The 14,030-nt window shown below is 46.6% G+C and overlaps 1 protein-coding gene and 1 long non-coding RNA gene across 10 annotated transcripts in view; one reads left to right on the top strand and one right to left on the bottom strand.

Moving 5' to 3' along the window:
• LOC139745785 (uncharacterized) overlaps window positions 1-14,030 on the bottom strand; it is a 583,323-nt gene that overhangs the window by 418,732 nt on the left and 150,561 nt on the right. Inside the window, exon 4 of the long non-coding RNA XR_011711955.1 lies at window positions 1,331-1,449. This is a non-coding gene — a long non-coding RNA (uncharacterized lncRNA). The remainder of the gene's footprint in view (window positions 1-1,330; window positions 1,450-14,030) is intronic.
• LOC139745784 (nephrin-like) overlaps window positions 1-14,030 on the top strand; it is a 407,506-nt gene that overhangs the window by 339,080 nt on the left and 54,396 nt on the right. The window lies entirely within an intron of this gene.

Genomic DNA, 14,030 nt, shown 5'->3' with positions numbered 1-14,030 from the left:
CTGTCTCCTTTCCCTTCTCTTCCACCAAGTCTCCTAACCCATCACCTGTTAGGGAACTTGGGGATGGTGGGAGAAAAAGAGCCCGTGTGGTTAGAGTGGTTCCAGCCAGTTTGAAGAACCTGAATCGTAGGCTGGAAGAACAGGAAAAGGAGGAGCCGTCAACTGTCTCGAGTTCTTCAGTTAGTCTTTAGGTCGCCGACGCCGCGGTGTGTGTGTTGTGTTGTGGATCTGGGTTGATCTAGGGTCTGGCCCCCTGGCGCTGGGCGAGTTTGGTTGCTGGTAGGTCGCTGGCTTCAGATGGGGGTTGGTTCCTGGCTCCAGATGGGGGTTGGCGTCTCGTTCTAGATGGTCAGCATTGCGATGATGTTAACCTGAGTATCCCTTCAACCCACTGTGACCATCCATACGATGGCGTTAGATACACGGGACCACAGCACCAACTGCCTAACCCTTAGATGGTGTTAGCTAGCAATAGTTAGAAGACCATAGGCCCATAGGGAAACTCAGACGACCTTAGCACAGACTGCTGGTCCCTTGGGGCTATCTTACTATCCTGAAGAAGGCTTTAAAGCCACAGACATATTAGACCAAATACGTCTGGACCTTCTGCGAGGCATGGACGGATCTTATCGCCAAGGGCGTCATCGAGGAATGGGTCCTGTCGCCGACTATCGAATCCAGAGTCCTGGACGCTTTGACAGACCTTCCAGTCAACAGACCTTCCACCTATCCAAGCTAAACCTTTAGGCATTCAAACCCTAACCCGAGTCTATCCAGTGACTGGGAAAAACCCACTGGCATCGGAAGAGAGAGATAGAGACGGATAGAGAACTATTCGCCCTGGGGCGGCTCTCTGGAGTGAAGTGGATGCCAGAGACCAGGTAAAATCAAAAAGAGAGAGAGAGGGACAGAAAAAAAGTTTCGTGTGACAAAGACAAGCGAACTGCGACAGGTTTCACAATGATGGGAATGTGATTTTATGGCATCAGCGTATCCGGTAAGCCCTCACTGGTCATCCAACACCCACAGCAATATCATATATTGTTTCCCCCTCTTGTCGAACACGGCTCTACCCTTGCTCGTATTACATACGAACACATACGCACCTACATACATACGCAGTTATGCATATGTGCACACGTATAAACACACATGTAGGTGTTACTGGCCCATAACAGCAATATCATGTACTTTTTTTTTCCCCTCCTCTTGTTGAACGAGGCGTCGCGCTCTGATAGTACCAAATATAAACACACGTACACGTACATATATACATAATTATGCATATGTGGAACACACAGGGATATATGTAGGTGTTACGGGGACTGACCTGCTTGTTAGACGGCGAGTGAAGACTGTACCATCGTCAGCCACGTTACGACAACTTCCCGCTTCTAAAGAGACTTCCCTGTCCCAGCTACTGACTGTAGCGCAGAGTTGCCGTAGGCCCTGGAGTGGGTAACAAGAACACATATGCATATACAAGCATAAAACACATACTTATTCATAAACAAACAGATATACAAACATAGTATCAGACGTTTTATTTCTAAAACAGAGACAAGATGGTGGAATGGTCAAATGTATTTGTTGTCTTTAGACAGTAAGGCAGCTTATAAGATACAAAGACACCAAAACCAACACGATAAAGTTAGGTAAAATGGCGTAGATAAAGTAAGAGGATTATAAAACAAAGCGAACATAAAAGTATGAATATATGCGTAAAGACAGTTATATAACAGTGATCATTAACTTACGTACGTTTCCATGGATAAAGTAAGAGTTAGAGAAAGTGAACATAAAGATATGAATATTTGCGTAGATAAGGAGAGTTATATAACAAAGTGATCATTAAGTTACGTACATTTGCCTGGATAAAGTAAGAGAACTATACAACAAAGCAAACTTAAAACTATGTACATTTGCGTAGAGAAAGTAATAGTTATACAACAAAGTGAACACAAGTCATGTATATTTGCGTAGAGAAATCAATATTTATACAACAAGGAGAACCTAACTATGATGCGTATGATGGCCCCCAAAACCGGCACCAGTGACCCTAAGGAGTTACAGTTTCTCTCGCTCTCTACCACACACATATTGCCTCCCGGGTCTGACGTCACACTCCTGGTCTGACGTCACACTCCTGTACTGACGTCACACTCCTACACTGCCTGGTCTGAGGGCTGTAATGACCATCCCAGGCTGTGCTATCGCCAAACTTGACCCTTCAAGTGACACCAGTTGACGCTAGGGGAGTTGAGGTGGCCTCTTTGGGAGTCTCTCTCTCTCTCTCTCTCTCTCTCTCTCTCTCTCTCTCTCTCTCTCTCTCTCTCTCTCCCCCTCCTCTAATGTCTATCGTCAAAGTTCTTCCATCTACTACTTCCAGTCGACGTCAGAGGAGAAGAGGTGGTGGCTTAGAGCGCTCTCTCTCTCTCTCTCTCTCTCTCTCTCTCTCTCTCTCTCTCTCTCTCTCTCTCTCTCTCTCTCTCTCTCTCAAGTGCACTTTCGTGTCATAATCACATCATCATCAAGGGTAGATACAAGAAAGAAATATACCAGTCAGTTGATATTACAACGAAGAGACGTAGTTTTCACCAGGCCTCTAGTCAACAAAGGTCACTTTTCGCCTCCATTAACCCTGCATCACCGACGTAAATAGCCCTCGACGTTTACCACTATTATCATCCATGGAATCTATTTTCTTTTTTTTCCTATCGTGCGTCCGAGACGGCGAAATGTATAACCCTACGACATGCAAAGTTTACCCCGGGTCGCTGACGACCAATCACATCCAATTTGCGACCAAGTGGAAGCACCAGATTCCTAAAGACTGACATAGTTCACTTCAAAAGGGCTTTTTTTTTACGTCAGTCCATCTGACAAAGAACTCGATGGCTTTTATGTTCTACGAGAGACGGACAGACAGACAGAAGGCTCTCTAGGTCGAAATACAAGAAATAGCTCAGTGGAGGCTTTCCATATGTTTTGTCTTCAGTGCTATACATCTACTTTACGTATATATATATATATATATATATATATATATATATACACACACAACGTCCCCAATAAAGCTACAAAGTGCGTTTTATGACCCACGGGGACTTTATGACAAAAATGTTTTGAACAGATAAGTAAAATTTAAGACATAATAAAATATTAGTGGAGAACTGTGTCTTGCAATTTTGCTCCAGCTCCAGCTATATATATATATATATATATATATATATATATATATATATATAAGTTGCCGTGGAAATGCTTCACAAATGAATTCACCAGCGCACGAACTTTCCCCCATCCCACCACCTTCGCCCTAAGCCTACGAAATCTATGCGAACAACATAGCCAGAAATCATAGCTTGTCAAGTGATTATTTCTCGCATGGAAGGGGAGAGGAGGGGTAAAAAGAAAACAAAAAAAAAACGGGCAACAGTTGCCTGTTAATTAGATATTTGTTTGAAATACACAAGGCCCCAGGAATGGTTCGGAACCAGCTTTTTAAAACAATATTCTAAATGAGATGAAGCTAATTACATATTCAGTTCACTGCTTGAATTATATATTGGACTGATTAGCATACAACGAATAGTTCTCCATTCAACTATTGCTAAACCGTATGCCAAGTTCTTCCATATATATATATATATATATATATATATATATATATATATATATATATATATATATATATATATATATATATATCCAGGTATGTACGAGGTAAGCAACCACTTCTCTCAAGTTCAAGGGCGTAGAATCAAACCCAGATCAAAGGCCATTTAAAATACACTAGTGAAATGTAATCATAAGTGTTTGTGTAATGGATCAGCGTATGAAACCCGACACAAACTTGCCTTGAAATTACCAATCATTGTAGTAAGTTCATTTCGTCTTCCAAAAGTGCGTTTGAAAACTATGATATATACACGAGTGTGTGGTGTGTGTGTGTGTGGTTTGTGTGTGTGGTGTGTGTATGTGTGTGTGGTGTGCGTGTGTCTGTGTCTTCTCTGACCTACCATACTGGTTTCTCGTACCGTTCCGCTGAGCTTCAGAGAAATCATCCAAAAGGGATGCATCTCCAGCGTCCCATGAAGCTCCGATTTATGCCCAATAACAGAGGATTATCGACCAACCCGTCAGAAAGGGTTACCATTATATTCCAATACCCTACTGGATTTCTCCCTTTTTTTTCTCCCCCTTCGTTTTTTCCCTATTTTTTTTTTTTTCTTTTCCCACTGGCTTTCGTTCGGCGTCGCAAATCTGTGACGTCATTATTGGTGACGCTAATGGTGACGTAAGGGTCTGGCCCAGACGAAATATGCGTCAAGACGTAAACATTTCCAATCCTTTTCCTCGTATCATGTTTACTGACGAAGCATCATATATAAATATATATATATATATATATATATATATATATATATATATATTGGAAAGGATCACAATTTTGCGCGTGATCAAGATATTCCTACGAGTCCACGGGGAAAATGAAAGACGATAAGTTCCCAAGTGCACTTTCGTGTAATAATCACATCATCAGGGGAGATACAAGAAGGAAATATAACAGTCAGTTGATATACAACGAAGAGACGAAGCTAGGACCCCATTTGGTGAACATGCGATTGTCCAAGACATACAACGAGCGTTATATATACGTGTGTGCTCTACGCCAAAGGAAAAGAGCTCCCTCTCTCTCTCCCCCATGTTTATCAAATTTCCAACCCCCGCCCACCCTCCCACCCATCCTTTGCTCGCACTTAAAAGACACCTTTCGAACAACGCCATCGCAATTTCGATCACAGAATTACGACGAGGAGATTTGGCGTAATTAGCCCATCACGGCTTATTAACTCGTTTATTTTCCCTTGTAATCTTCGTTATAATTGTGGTATGAAAGATTATCAGCCTAATTTGACCGTTTAAATTTAGACAGAGGAATGTCTCGTCGGAATCTCTTGATGGGGGTGAGGAGGAGGTGGGTAAAGAATTTCATTTGTGCAAGAAATCAATCTGGCTGTTTCTGTGGACGATTCGTAGAAAAACATGGTATCAATGGTCCCAGTGATTCTTATGAAGAGTGTAAACACGCCTTAAAAGGGTGGAGACACGCGCTGACACCTCACAGGAGCAGTGGCCGAAGTAATACTTGTAGAACAGGGAGCATGAGCAGGCACTTGCGGCAGATGCATGTGGCATGTGGGCAGATTGGAAAAGGTAGCAAGTGGTGGGATGAAGAAGTTCCTTGTGAGAGATAAAAAGTGGGATGTTTGGACGATACTTCCAGTGAAGGTGTGCAAATGCCTGGGAGATGTATAAGAGAAAGCGGGAGAGGTCAGGAAGAAGGTGCAGGGGTTGAAAAAGAGATGCGACTACCATTTCGAAATTCCACCTTAATTTGGAAACTAAAATCATGTCTTTCCGACGGTTTTTGATGTGTTTTAATTGATTCTGACCTTTATTTCTACCGTAAAGAACGACCTTTTAAGATATACCCCCCCCCTCCTCTTCATTCAACAATAATGGGGACCCCCTTAGGGGAACTGGGGTTTTGGGTCGGGAGAAAAAAAAAAAATGATTTGCGATATAAATGAAGATCCGAAACGTTCAAAAGTTATCAAAAAGACATCGAAAACGCAACTTCAACCAAGCTAAAGCCAACGTAAACAACCTAACCTCACAAGGGCCTGACGTAACCTGCCACGACGTGCACACAGGTGCGCTTACCTCAATCAAATTCAGAAGGCTCAGAACTGGGGTCCTTTTCCTCCTCCTCCTCCTCCTCGCTATCCACAAGTCTCACTGGCTCTTGTATCTCCGGCTGCTGGAGGGTGTTGTCGAACTTGCTAGTAGCGAGTAAAGAACTGGCGTAGATTTCCACTCCTCGATGGACTTGTGTGACGAACGACTCTCGCGCCAAGTACTGCTTGAAGCGGTCGGAGTTTCATCCATGGCGCTTCATCCACTCCTTACCTGCCCTCCACAAACCTGCGCGATATTCAGCGTGTGGATATCTTCCAGTCATGTAGCGCGTCAAAATCCATTTGGAGTCGCTCATCACAAGGTGGTAGTGTCTGTGGTTCATCAAGCTGTTGTGGGCTGCCCCTCCCCGTGGCTTACGACAGTCGTTCATGGCCGTGTACACTGCTTGATTCGAGGGAGTCATTGAAGCAGAGTCGCGTTCAACTGGTTCTACGAGAGGAATGACGTGGAACGTCTTGGAAACTGCCTCTCAAACACCCAGACGTCACGTAGCACACTGCCTCTCTCTCGTATTTCCTCTCTCCTAAGTACGACTCGTCCATTACCATCACGATACCAGGGTCTCCTATCGGCTGTGGCGGGTCAAACCAACGCCCCGACAGCTACGAAAGGAAATTGTGTTCAAGTCGACGCCCGGACCACTACTCCCTCAGTTCCAAAGCTACGTTGGTCGAGACGCACGGACCACTACTCCCTCAGTTCCAAAGCTGCGTTGGTCGACGCCCGGACCACTACTCCCTCAGTTCCAAAGCTACGTTGGTCGACGCCCGGACCACTCCGTCAGTTCTGAAGCTGCGTTAGTCGAAGCCCGAACCACGAGGCAGGCTTAGGGCACCTGGCGACGGTGTGGTGATCCCTAAACCTTCTGGAACTCATGACTGACAAATACCAATCCCTTCCCACACCTCCAGATGTGCACCGTCGACAAGATGGTCCTTTGCAACGAGACGCACTTGGGAGCTCGCACTTCATCTTGCCCTTACGCTTCGGAATAATATTACTGTTGTCGTGGAAGCAAAATACTCCAGCTTGGAAACTATAGGTCGGTCTGCTTACACTTCACACAGTTCACTTCGCTACGGCGGCCACCAAGCCACACTTCACGTGGTTCACTTCGTCACTGGAGAAACCTCCATGCGTAGATAGGTCGGTCTGCTTACATTTCACACAGTTCACTTCGCTACGGCGGCCACCAAGCCACACTTCACGTGGTTCACTTCGTCACTGGAGAAACCTCCATGCGTAGATAGGTCGGTCTGCTTACATTTCACTCAGTTCACTTCGCTACGGCGGCCACCAAGCCACACTTCACGTGGTTCACTTCGTCACTGGAGAAACCTCCATGCGTAGATAGGTCGGTCTGCTTACACTTCACACAGTTCACTTCGCTACGGCGACCACCAAGCCACACTTTACGTGGTTCACTTCGTCACTGGAGAAACCTCAATGCTATGCCGTCGTCTTAGACCGTAATGTTCATTTCCGGAATCCTGCCAAAGTCGCGAAATAGTAAAGACCTCAGCCACGGCAGAGGGTCAACATGCTTGAACGAGGTGGAAATGATCGCAAATTCACGTGTGCACGGCTGAGGAAGCCTAGGTCGAGCTGTGGTTGGCTGAGGTTTTGGCTCCAGCGACCAATGTACAGGAGCTCTGCCCTACCCTACAGTCGTCAGGTTAACGAGGACATAATGACACGATTTGCCACTAAAAGTATCGTAATTTCTTCGTACTTATTTTGCGGGGAGGGAGGGAGGTAAATGATAATAGAAGAAAATGATCTTAAAAAAGTGCCTAAATGACTTATTCCAAGACTTAGAATCAATCCTAAAATGCGTTGGAAGTTGGAAAAAAGGTGTTAATCCAGAAGGAGGGGGGGCAAAATGTTTTGTTGGGGTGAGCGAGTTATCAGTGAACATTAGGGAGATGATGATGCTGATGATGGTGAGGTAGGTAAAAGTGAGGTGATCCAGCTCAAGCTGAAGTGCAATGCCATTACCTCTCTGAATTTCCACCAGCTCAAGCTGAAGTGAAATGCCATTACCTCTCTGAATTTCCTTATGCATCTTGATCTCTCCTATGTATAAAGTGCGTCGGGGTCTTCACAAATGCCTCGGTGACCCCACACCGTTCTACATAGCTGGCTGGCATCAAGAAGGGAGGTCTGTGCCCCCATAACCAGTGCACATGGGTCGTGATTTTAAGACATGGAAAACTAAAAGGCGGGAGGGAGAAGCTGGAAGTCCCCTCCTCCCTCCCTTCCAGTGTTTACTCTTTCAAAAGAAGGAACAGAGCAAGGGGCCATGTGAGGATTTCTTTCCCCCTCTAAGGCTCAGTCCTCTGTTCTCAACGCTACCTCGGCTTAAACGCGTGAAATGGCGAATGTGTCCAAAGTAATCATTACAGCCACTTGTTCACCGAGATGGAAGGTGATCGATTGAACGAGTCTCTTGATTAAGAATTTCAGTGGGATATGAGCCCATCGGTGGGATACGAGCCAGGGAACATAAACATAATGCTCCACACACACACACACACACACACACTCCGCCCATCTTCAGCTCCACACACACACACACACGCACACCTTCAGCGCTTGTAATATACGAGAGTACCAAAACGCCAGCCAGCGTCTTCGTTAAGGCAGAGCCAATATTCAACACGAGCCTACGGGGGTATAGGGCCCCTATAGTAAGGGGTTGACACATACTGGAAATGACAAAGCCATCATTAATGGCCTCTCGGGTGGAGTATAAAATATTTTTCCACAAGCCATGTTCTCCCTTCCCTAGACAATATATACCCTTGAGTATATTCTTCCTGAAGAATATAGCAAGGAGACATATTTTTCCCCCCGCCACCCCTCCAATATTTTTCCCCCGGCCCCCTCAAGGTTTTAAACTTAGAAGAAACTGAAAGGCGTACAAGTTTCGAGACTTAAGACGAAACTGAATGGCGTACAAGTTTCTAAACTTAGGACGAAACTGAACGGCGTACAGGTTTCGAGACTTAGGAGGAAACTGAGCGTCGTACATGTTTCGAAAAAAAACTCTGACTATACCAAACAGAGCAGTGGTTGGGTGTCTGTGTTGACATCCGAAACTAATACGTTTGAACGCCTTCTCCCACCACATGCCATCATGACCCTAACCACGAGCAATGAGGCAGACGAAGAGATCCTAACGAGAGATAAGCCATCATAGAATATAGCACAATAGGGATATAATGCTATATTCTGGTGACGTGGGGTTGAGATAACAGCCTCAAAGGCTTTCGTAGAAGGTAAACCATTCATGTTCCTATGGACTAAAACACTCGGAGCGATATGCCCAAGGCAACATGAATCATACCTTGAATACATGATGAAACGACGTAATCACAGGTACATGGGCTATACGGCAACAGCTCAGTAGAGAAAGGACCGTGTGTTATCATGGCGGAAGGGGGAGGGAGGTTGAGAAAGATAATAGCGTGACAGTTTGACATGAGCCTCGAGGATCAGGTCAAAGGTCACCACGTCCTCATCCCTAAGGGTCGTTCAGCCTCTCTCTTTCTCTCTCTCTCTCTCTCAAGGGGGGATGGATGATTAAGGGCTCATCAAAAAAACAAAGAAAAACTAATCCATTTGACAGCATTGGACTCTCAAACGTAAGATATGGAGATATGGAGTGGGGGTGGGTTTAGAGGTGTTGTAAATGGTGGATGGTTCCGTAATCGGGTCATTTTGCTGTGTTGGTACAGAACGCTACTAGGAAACTTTAAGACGAAACTGAACGGCGTACGAGTTTCGAAACTTGAGACGAAACTTAGCGTCGTACAAGAGACTCTTGGACCATCATAGGATATGAGAGGCAAATATGTGTGTGTGTGTGTGTGTGTGTGTGTGTGTGTGTGTGTGTGTGTCTCAAACCATCGGTGATAGACATCCAGTGGTAACAGAGAGCTTTTTCTCCCCTGATAGACGAACATGATTGACAGCGGTGGTAGACACCCGTTGGCATGAGATCAACCAGCGGTGGCAGACACCTGGTGGTGGCATTGAACCAGTGGTGGTGGTGGTGGGCAGTGAACCAGTGGTGGTGGGCAGTGGCGGTGGGCAGGGACGTCCCCACTGACCCACCACAATACCAAAGCCGGCGTCTGTATTCCGAGATCCTCATCATGATTTCTCCAAACACATTCGCTGGATTATTTTCGTTTCGTCTTCCCCCACAAGGCATCGTCTCTCCCTCCTCATTAATATTATTATTACCCACCCATTAAATCTACAGTTCCTAATTTGGTTGTTTCCCCCCCACACACACACACACATGACTGACACACCCGCCCTCACCTCCACACACCCTTTCATAACCTTATGGCACATCGGTGAAAAGAAATACGCTCACGAAACGTAAGAATTTGTGAGGTAAAGAGGGGGAAAAAAAAAAGAGAAAAAAAAAAAAGGGAGTTCGTGGAATAAACTAAAAGCAGTGGGGTCCAGTGGGATTCTCTGCAGTGGTAAAATGGCAGAGGCCAGAACATAAAAGACTGGCCAGGCTTTGAGTCCAGTGGGGGCCTCTGTGAGAGGCACGAATTTCTCCAGAATTTGTTAACTCCGACATTGGCCTCCATATATCTACTGTGTACTGGTGAAAAATAGTGAGAGAGAGAGAGAGAGAGAGAGAGAGAGAGAGAGAGAGAGAGAGAGAGAGAGAGAGAGAGCTGAAAGTCAGTCAGTCAGGAGGTGCTGATGCCGGCTGACCTCTGCTGCTAATCGTGGCTGACATCTGCTCGTGGTGGTGGTGGTGGTCGGGAGGGAAGCTGACATATGCTGACAAAGTGGGCGAGTGTCTGCTGATCCTTGCTGACCATGGGTGAACACCGCTGACGTCTGCTGACCGACCGCGGCCGAGGGAGGGTAGCTGACATTGTTGGGTCATAGAGAGAGAGAGAGAGAGAGAGAGAGAGAGAGAGAGAGAGAGAGAGAGAGAGAGAGAGAGAGAGAGAGAGAAAGAGAGAGAGAGAGAGAGAGAGAGAGAGAGAGAGAGAGAGAGAGAGAGAGAGAGAGAAGAGTATGTAATCGCAGTCTATATCCCTTTGCTCAGCCATGCCTGGCGCTCGTGCCAAAGCACCAAAGAAATCTATGTGCAGTCGGATACTTTTTTGAGCATGTGTATATATCAATATCAATGCTTTCCCGAGCCTGTGACTGCGTGTGCTTACACGCACTGTGTGGCGCGTGTGTGTGGTGTGTGTGTGTGTGTGTGTGTGTGTATACTGACCACACGTGTGTACATCTATGTACGAAGCCACATATAAAGGAAGGGTCACTGTTATGTGGGAGGGGAGGAGGCCAGAGAGGACGACCCGTGGTTGGCCATTCCGTGGCAGTGATGGTCGCCTGCGCCGTAGTGAACCGAGCCCAGCACTCGCGTGCTCTCCCGAAACCCGTGATATTGACCTCTTGCAGTTTGACCTAGCGTGACCCCAAGCACGACGCGGTGTGCCGGTCCTGCAGACGGAGGTTGCAGGATGCCAAAAGCAACTACCCCATCCCCCCTTCGGCGACATGTTGCAGATGCAATACATGGTAGAGGGGATAGGGAGAAGGAGGAATGTTTTTCGGTACCTGTTTTTTCTTACCAGCTCGACCACAGAGCTGGTGTCGTACTGTAACAAGGGGACGAGGGATATCAGAATTCAAAAGAGGTGACGGTGGTGAGGATTGGGGGTAAATTTTTTTTGAAAGGGGGTTCCTCCTCAAAGGCTTTCGTAATGATCCCTTCTCATAACACGAGGTGGTGAGGATGGCATAGTTTGAAAATGAGATCCCTCTTCAAATGCCTCTTCTTAATGCCCTCTCAAAACAGAGATGGTGAGAACTGCGTGTGATGAAAATGGCTATGTCTCAAATATCCTCTTGACGCTTTCTTAAACTAAAGGTGGTGAGGACTGCGTATATACCTGGTTCTATTTCTCTCTTGTGTCTCCCCAGATGATGTGATTATTATACGAAAGTGCACTTGGGAACTTATCGTGTTTCATTTTCCCCCGTGGGCTCATAGGAATATATATATATATATATATATATATATATATATATATATATATATGCCTTCTCAGAACACTTCTTCCCTTCATCTTAGAGGAGACGTCCATGAAGGGGAATTCCCAAGCCCTCATAACACAGCTCTTCCCCTCTCTCATGGCAACGCCTTCTTCATCCTTCCCACCAGCTTACGAGAGATCATCTTGTCAAGATTTTTATAACTGGGGTGTGTGGGGAGAGAGAGAGAGCCGATTTTCCCCCCTTGGCTTTCCCCCCTTACCCCACGCCTCCGTCCCCACTGTCTCCCATGCGATCGAAGGCACATGTTCTCGGACATCTGTCCATTTGGGATGTACCACTAGCTCTCTGCGGTATTAATACCCCCCCCCCCCCACACATACCCCTCTTCTCTCCCTCCCTCTCTCCCCAAGCAAGCCGACCACGTCCACCCTTCTCCCCCCCCCCCCCCCGTCACACACATATCCCCTCAACTACCCCTTCTTCTCTCCATTTTAAAAAGGGGGGGTACTTGGCCTCCTGAGTCTTCTAGACTCCTTTGAGCAACGACGGTACGACCCTTAAAAAGCACGAATGTACGATGCTAGAGCACGACGGTACGACCTTTGAGCATGGCAATAAGACGTTTTAGCACGACGGTACGACCCTTGAGCACGACGGTACGACCCTTGAGCAGGACAATAACACTTTAGCACGACGTTACGACCCTTGAGCAAGACGGTACGACCCTTGAGCACGACGTTACGACCCTTGAGCAAGACGGTACGACCCTTGAGCACGACGGTACGAGCCTTGAGCAGGACAATAAGACACTTTAGCACGACGTTACGACCCTTGAGCAAGACGGTACGACCCTTGAGCACGACGGTACGAGCCTTGAGCAGGACAATAAGACACTTTGGCACGACGGTACGACCCTTGAGCACGACGATACGACCCCTTGAGCACGACGGTACGACCCTTGAGCAATACAGTACGTCGTAAACCCACTCGAGGGGGCCAAAAGCATATCATAAACAGGTATTTCTTCTCATGACTTACACACACATACACACGTACACACACACACACACATACACACACACACACACACACACACTTGGCCACTCATAACTTCATACATCGGGTCAGCCATGCCCCCATGACCCAACTCATCAGTTGATAGTGGCAATGAACGAGCTAATTCACCATCTCCTCCTTAGATCTCACCAGCATACGAAACCTAATGAGGCAAGTTAGTAATCGAGTTAATAGGGCGAACCACGGCGTGACAGGAAAAGAAAACAACGCGTACTGGAAACAGCAAAAACAAAAGGGACATTGTGGACGAGAGGAGAGGAGAGAAGAGAAGAGAAAACGAGACGAAAACGGAGAGAGAATTGGACAACTTTGTTACGAAAACGGATGACGTGCGAGAGAGAGAGAGAGAGAGAGAGAGAGAGAGAGAGAGAGAGAGAGAGAGAGAGAGAGAGAGAGAGAGATAAGAGGTGGCGTGGCGCCATACCCAGACACACACAGATGAACATCAGTACCAGTAAAAGCAGGAATTTATGGCCTAATTCATACTGGCTGATGCCAAAGACATATATTAATGCTGTTCTATCTTCGTCTGTTCGCGGATAACTTCGTCACGTTGCAGTGCATTTGTGTCCCCTTGGTGTCCATGTGCATATATATTCTGTGTATACGCCATGGCTCTGTATATGTGTGTATATATGCGTGTATTTCTCCTATCTGTGTACATGGGTTTCATGAACGCACGTTTTATAAATGTCTCCCATTCGCTGTGTGTTGTAAGGGAAGACGGCGGGCCTCCGTTTTCTACGGTGCAGGGCATTAGTCCCTGTGACGCGTCTGTTCGAAGCGGTGTCGAACCTCGTGTCTCGACTCGGGCTTCAGTTCCGCTTTGGCCGAGCGTGGAAGACATACTGAGGCGATTTTAGCTCTGCCCATCCGGAGGGAAGGGAAGGTTCGATCATGAGTTGAAACTGGGCCGAACTCTCTTGTTGTCTCCCACAGGCGAAGGCAGAGGAGAGGCTCGGGTAAAAGGTTCGACCAGGGTCGTTTCGGGGCTTCGGAGCTTCAAGCGACTGTGTATGTAAGCGCAGTATCGCGAGTGTATGTTTTAAGAGCAGTTTAAGTGCATATGTGTGTGTGTGTGTGTGTGTGTGTGTGTGTGTGTGTGTGTGCGCGCCAGCGCGTAAAATCCGTAAGTT

This window comes from Panulirus ornatus, chromosome 62 (assembly GCF_036320965.1).
Source record: "Panulirus ornatus isolate Po-2019 chromosome 62, ASM3632096v1, whole genome shotgun sequence".
NCBI lineage: Eukaryota > Metazoa > Arthropoda > Malacostraca > Decapoda > Palinuridae > Panulirus > Panulirus ornatus.
This window is presented reverse-complemented; position numbering and strand designations above follow the sequence as displayed.